This window comes from Lactuca virosa, chromosome 1, assembly GCF_052849685.1.
Source record: "Lactuca virosa cultivar CGN04683 chromosome 1, Lactuca_virosa_CGN04683_v6, whole genome shotgun sequence".
NCBI classification, from domain to species: domain Eukaryota; kingdom Viridiplantae; phylum Streptophyta; class Magnoliopsida; order Asterales; family Asteraceae; genus Lactuca; species Lactuca virosa.
The window spans coordinates 135,088,351-135,095,088 of record NC_136426.1 but is presented as its reverse complement, the minus strand read 5'-3'; the positions used below and the strand labels follow the sequence as shown (position 1 = coordinate 135,095,088).

General features: G+C 31.1%; 1 pseudogene across 1 annotated transcript; it reads right to left on the bottom strand.

The window, feature by feature from the left end:
* Window positions 1-4,084: 4,084 nt before the first annotated feature.
* LOC145121101 (uncharacterized) lies at window positions 4,085-5,995 on the bottom strand (annotated as a pseudogene). The gene is made up of 6 exons (XR_013714503.1): window positions 5,810-5,995; window positions 5,638-5,730; window positions 5,065-5,133; window positions 4,777-4,983; window positions 4,543-4,660; window positions 4,085-4,383 (listed from the first exon to the last, which is right to left on the bottom strand). The product of XR_013714503.1 is annotated as an uncharacterized LOC145121101 (transcript).
* Window positions 5,996-6,738: the final 743 nt, after the last annotated feature.

Sequence of the window (6,738 nt, the reverse complement as noted above, 5' to 3'; positions counted from 1 at the left end):
TATGAGTTTAATGTTAATTTAATGGATGAGACTTTTCATGTTCCATAACTTGACGACAAGTTATGGAACTCATTAAAACAATTAGATCAATTTCAATAAATAAAATTATCATATAATTAATGATTGATCTAACTAAACTCATAAAGCAGATAATATCAAATCAACAATTTACAAGTAACATTGTTTATCATATAACCAACAATTATCTTAAAACTTTGACAATTATCTTTTCATTAGATGAGTATAATCACTACCATATCAGAAAAACAGATTTTATGATACAAAACAGTTTGTGGTAGTGATCCTAATCCAATATAGGCCAAAAAACCGGAAAACCTGCCATCTGATAGTGCAACTCGTCGAGCCAGGCTTTGGACTCGTCGAGTTTATCTATGGACTCGGCGAGTTCAGTCTGGCAGAAAGCCTTTTTTAGTTTGCTTCAACTTTGAACAATGAACAATGCAACAATATAACTGAAAACTAACATGGCTCTGATACCACTGTTGGGATTTAAGCATTATAACACCCCTATGGTGCACATGCAATCCTAGATGTTTTGGATCTATTTCTCTATTATACATGCAATATTGTTTCCAAAGCATAAAGCCTAAACTAGCATACAAAACTTTGAGATATACAACATAGAACCAAAGTAGATGAATACCTCTTAATGTGGCTTAGAGTTCTTGGCCTTCAAAAGCTTTAGCTCCTCAAATGTTATGCCTCTAATGTGTCACAAACACCAAGTGCAAAAGGAGGCTTATGAGAAGTGGCTGGGAAGCTCAAAATTGGTTATGTTCTTCTTGGAAATGCTTAGGGGCCGATTTTGGTGACTATAGGGTTTCTTTTATAGTGTGGGAAAGTCTAGGGTTACATCCATGAAAACCCTAATTCACATGACTTTTCATATCTCATGGGTTACATGGGTTAAACCTTTATGGACTATCACATATGTTTAGCCCACCCTAACCAACCATGGATCATTAGCCCAACTATAAGTATTATTGATTTACATAATTAGTCCCCATATATTTAATCAGACTCTTTTGATCACTAAATTAATTCCAAATTAATTCTTTATCAATATTAAATAAATAATATGATTTCTCAATTAATATATTATACTTATAATATATTAATAAACCACAAATAACCTCTTCTCAAAAAGTCCATCCTATCAAATTGCTTTGGTGAAGGCAACCCAAAAGGACCATGCTACAATCGGGTCAAGTACATACCAATTATAGTTATAGGCTTAGACACCTAATCCAACACTAACGACTCTAGTGCACGTCTATTCAATGACGCGGGTATTCTAGGCTCTTGGCTCTAGTGTCAATCTACTATCAACTGCCCAAACAAGCAATCAACATATAGTAGACTATGCTAGCTTACTCATACAATCAACATACTATAGTATCAGTACATCCTATCATGTAAAAGGACATATATTGTAACACATAGTATAGTGAGATAATTTACCTGAATTGAAAGCTAAAGAAATCATAGCTACACGTGCATACATGGAAAACGGTCTCACGTACCTCCTAGATAGCAATTTGAGGCCAAACCTCAGTCTACATGTTAAACCTTATAAGTTTGACCAAAAGACAAATTAGTCAAAAGTCAGCAGTTAAAGTCGAACGCAGGCACGTCATGACCTGGAGCTCCGTGCCTACTACACGACAAAGCAGTCGTGAAAACCTAATAAGCACGTCATGTACATCAAAAGCGTGCAACACCTAGTGCTTAACAACCTCTTCTTAAAGTATTACAAATGACTTTGCCTAACATTTTTTATGTCTACTGTTGAAATTTTAGAGTTTATAAAAACTGAAGATTGTTATCCAAATGTTTTAATTGCATATTGAATATTATTAACTATACATGTTAGTAAAGCATCAATAGAAAGAAATTTCTAAAATTGAAGTTATTTAAAACTATTTGACATAATCTTTTTTACAAGAAATATTTAATGGTTTGGATATGTTATGCATCGAAAAAGATATGTTGAACAAAACTGACCTTGATACTATTTATGATTACTTTGCTTCTAAAAAAGCTCATACATGTAATTTTTTTAGTTTTTCTTTATTATGTTTATGTAATAGGCTTCAGAGCATGTTATAGCTTTTTTATTGTTTTGTTTTGTATTAATAGTTGTTAGGATGTTTTGCTTATGGGGTTTGTCTTGAAGCCTTTTTTCCTTTCCATATGTAGGGAGTCCCTATAGTTATATTATTTTTTCCAATTAATATAATTTTCCGGACATGTCTCCCTCCTTATTTTTTTTATTTTTCCCTATGGAAAACACACATTTATAGTTAACATCAATGATTAGGAACGATGATTCATTTGTATTGGACAAACTAGCCATTGTCTCTTCATTGTAAGATGGTTTGAGAGTGAATTATATAAACGAGCCATAATTTTCAGTATGTATGTTTAATGTTTGTGTAAGCCTTCATATATTGGGGGGTTACAATTGTAATAGTCGTATAAGAAGACCCTAATATCCATGTAATCCTTTTTCCCCTATTTTGCCTTATTATTGGGTAAACCTACTAAGGGGGTGTTTGGCAAAAGAGCTTATTACTTATTAGCTTATAGCTTATTAGCTTATTGGCTTATATGCTAATAAGTTAGAGGGAGTTAACTTATGAAAAAATGACTTATTAGCGGGTTGTCAATTTCCACTTTTATAAGCTATTTATATCCAAACACTTATTTAGTTTATAGTGGTGTGGAACCGATAATAAGTTAATAAGTTATTTTGCCAAACACTCCCTAAGAGCATCCACGATGTGGGTTTAATAAGAGTTGAATAGATGATGACTATGATTGAATAAAAGGTTAATGGGGTGTGTGTGATGATATGGATGAGAGTTGAATGGAAGAATTGCATGATTCAATGGATTATATTTTCAATTAAATTTCAAAAATATATATAATCATATTTTCTTATTATTTTTATATTTGATTTTATATACTTTTTTAATTAAACTACGAGTAAAATTAACCATATTTTTAGGTATTATATTATTTAATATATCATATTTTAAGTGTCATGTTTTTTCAAATAAATAAATCAAATGAAATATTTAAAAATAAAAGCCTACTAAAAAAAAAAATATCTGTTACAAATCTAATACAAACTAATTTCGATAAAATATTACATTAATCGAGTATCATGTTGAAGTACCATGTTGGAGGAGGGACGAGATATTTGGATGAACCATTGTAAAGAGGTCAAGATAAAATATAATTTGTAGGTATCGTTTTTTTTATTAATGTATTTTTAGGTTTTGTGTTTTTTAATTAATTTATTTTTAGGTATTAAATGTTTTAGGTTTCGTAATTTGCAATTAATGTATTTTTAAGTATTGTATTTTTTTTAACTATTATATCTTTTATTTTTAAATTTATAATTATGTCTAAAAATATAATGATGATGATATGGAAATTCATTAAAATCTATAGGGTCTAATGGAATGCGGATATTAAAGCGTAAGTTGAATAAAAAGTAAAATACTGATGTAGCAGTAATGTGACAATTCATTGAACTCCTTAGAGTTCAATGAAATATGGATGTCCTAACACCAATAATAATGATATGTTTTTTATATAAATGTCTATTTACAAGGAATATACGTACAATAATAAGTTAATTAAAAGATATTTTTTATACACAACAAAAGTTTAGTACCCTCTTAAGTTATTTTACCTTATTAAGAGCATTCACAAAATAAGAGATTTTCCAAATTGTCCTTTTATATCACATGAACTAATAAACACTTTTATCAATTGTGTTTTAGTACCACATAAACTAATAAACATGTTTCAAAATTGTGTTTTTGTAACACATAAATTAATGACAAATATGTAGAAAGCAACACCACGTATAATAAAAGTCAGCCACATGTTGTGAACTAATATGCACTAAAACCAATATATATATATATATATATATATATATATATATATATATATATATATATATATATATATATATATATATATATATATATATATATTACCAATTATCAAGCACCATTATTTTGACAATTTACATAGAAAATGAATATACTTATCATCCTTAAAGACATAAATAGGCAATTAGTTTCACCCAATATAAACATAGCATCTATGATTCCTTCTTTTATTCATCATGGCATCAATGCATCATCCAAACAAAAATAACTGCACCTTAATTTAACAGTAGACATTGTGATGTTATTTATCGTTTTCATTAAGTTTAATGATAGCAAGCTCTTTTTGAAAATACTCTCCAGCATAAAGATGTGGATACTTATAAGCAAGAGGCGAGTTTGCATAATGGCCAAGGGGCTTCATCACAGCATCCGATGATATAGCAGAGAACAACTACCAAAGATAAGAATAAATTAAGGTTAAGGTTAAGCATATGACTGATACTTTTTTCTTTATTTATGTATTGTAGCTTTAAATTGTATCAAAGTTAGTTTATTCGACATCAAAAGTCAAAGTGTAATTGGTTGGCTATAGGTCTATGCACACACTCACCGTTGACGATACTCTCCAAAGGCTTTGATTTGCTTGTTTTGCTTGCCTCAATTGTTTTATTAGTCACCACAACTTCATGTAAACCAGCAATACAATCTCCAGCAGTAACCCATTCTAACTGAAAAATTAAAAAAAAAAACTTCCAAAAGGGTCAAGATTCAATAGGAAGACTCGTTTTTTTCCAAAATTATTACCAACGGAATAACATTTTGAAATATTTGGTTGTATTGTTACCTGCTTTCCTGTCTGAATAAGCAGACACCCTTCTGGAACCTTTACTTCTACTTTCTCCCCATTCCTTAGCCAAATATATAGACCAGGGAATTTACTTCTGTAGTGAATTGTAAGAAAATTAAGATCATAATGATATCCTGCAAAAACAGTACCCTCTTTTCCATGACTCCCAAGATCACCCCCTGTTGGAGAAAGAAGATGTGGACCCTACAAAATGTACGGATTCATTGTGTATAACATTGCAAAATAATCAACTAAAAAGAAATATGAATAATTAAATAGACTCACATTCTGCAAGAGACTGGTGAATGCATCTTTTGGTAGGCCAAATCCAATTGCTGCCATTTCAGCAACAGCCTAGAAAATCAAATTTGAATATTATAAAAAATAATAATAATAAAAAAACTCAAGATATAACTAAGGGTAATATACATTAATAAAAACCATTATATTTCAGTCATTTTGCAGTTTAACCATTATGTTTTATTTCGGTCAGTGAAAGCTACTCATTTTTAATAGTGTGATCACTGTAACCCATATTTTTGATTTAGCATGTGCTATTTCCGATTTAGCAATATGTTAAAAATGATATAATTTCTTATTAACCTACATGACATCATATATTCATATGTACTTATGAAAACAACATTTATTTTTATGAAATGGTTTCTTATTTACCTAAATTAGAAAATGAGAAGCCAATTAAGGAAGCAATAGGTCACTATATCTTTCAAAAAAAGGGTGACTTTCATTTGACCTAAATAAAATATAGCGGTTAAACCGCTAAGAAATGTTAAAATATAACGACTTTATGTTTATTGCTATGTAATTAACAATAATAGTATTTAGATAGTGAGAGACCTCAACAGCGGACATGAGCTTATAACCCCATGAATCCATAGTTTGTTCCCACTCGGGGAAGCCTTCGGGTATGATGTGGTCGGAGTTCAAATCCTAATTTAGAGGTACATATTACATATAGATATCAATGTAATAACCCGTATGAGTATCCCATTGATTGATAAATACAAACCTGAAAGCGAGTTGTTGATGGACGAGGGCCAATTCTCCACATGTATTGCCATTTAAGATCCGCACCTGTTGGAATCAAAGGTTGGTGCTCTTTAGGCAATTCTCTCGCCTCTTTTAGCATATCAGGAACAACTAAACTGCGAGGAACTTCAAGTCCTCCCGGTGTCGTGCCATTCTGGTATTGTAGAAAGGAAAATCAATTACTTGACTTGATCAATACTAGCATGAAGTTCTTGACGAAATAAAAATGGGATCCGATTGAATAACTTCAACCAAATTTAGGAAGATATGTGGATTAGTTTTATTGATAAAAAATATTTATCAAAATATTGTACAACTTTATAATATGATTTAATTTATCGATCATCCTGTGGTTTAGTTAAAACTGTAGGTCTTTCTTTTTTCTATGCATTCAAACCGTCTTTATAGTTTTTTTTATTGCATCTGATCCACATAAAATGACTTTTTCTCCCTTTATAATTTCTTTTTTAATTATTTTTATTACCTATATTATATTTTATAATGAAATAAATAAAGATCCCACTTCACAACCTCCCTTTTTTTTCTTATTATCTAGTCTCTTTCTCACTTTAGTAACTCTGGACCATCCAACCTCCCTCCACCTCTCCTCCTCCTACAACCAGAAACCGCTTCCCTCCTATAATGATCGAGTTCAGGTACTCCTTAGCTTTGGAATTAATTTTAAGAAAATCTTTTTTTAGCCCTTGAGTACGTTGGGCGTACCATGGAGTACGTTGGACGCACTCCCTTAAATGGGTCGCGTGTGGTTAAGGCGTATGCTGGGCGTACCCATACGTACGTTGGACGTACATGAGCTGACCACAAACCCTAACTTTTAGGGTTTGGCTCATATTTAAGCATCATTATGCACCTTCAGGCTGCCCCTCATCAGCTTCCTTACCCCCAAGA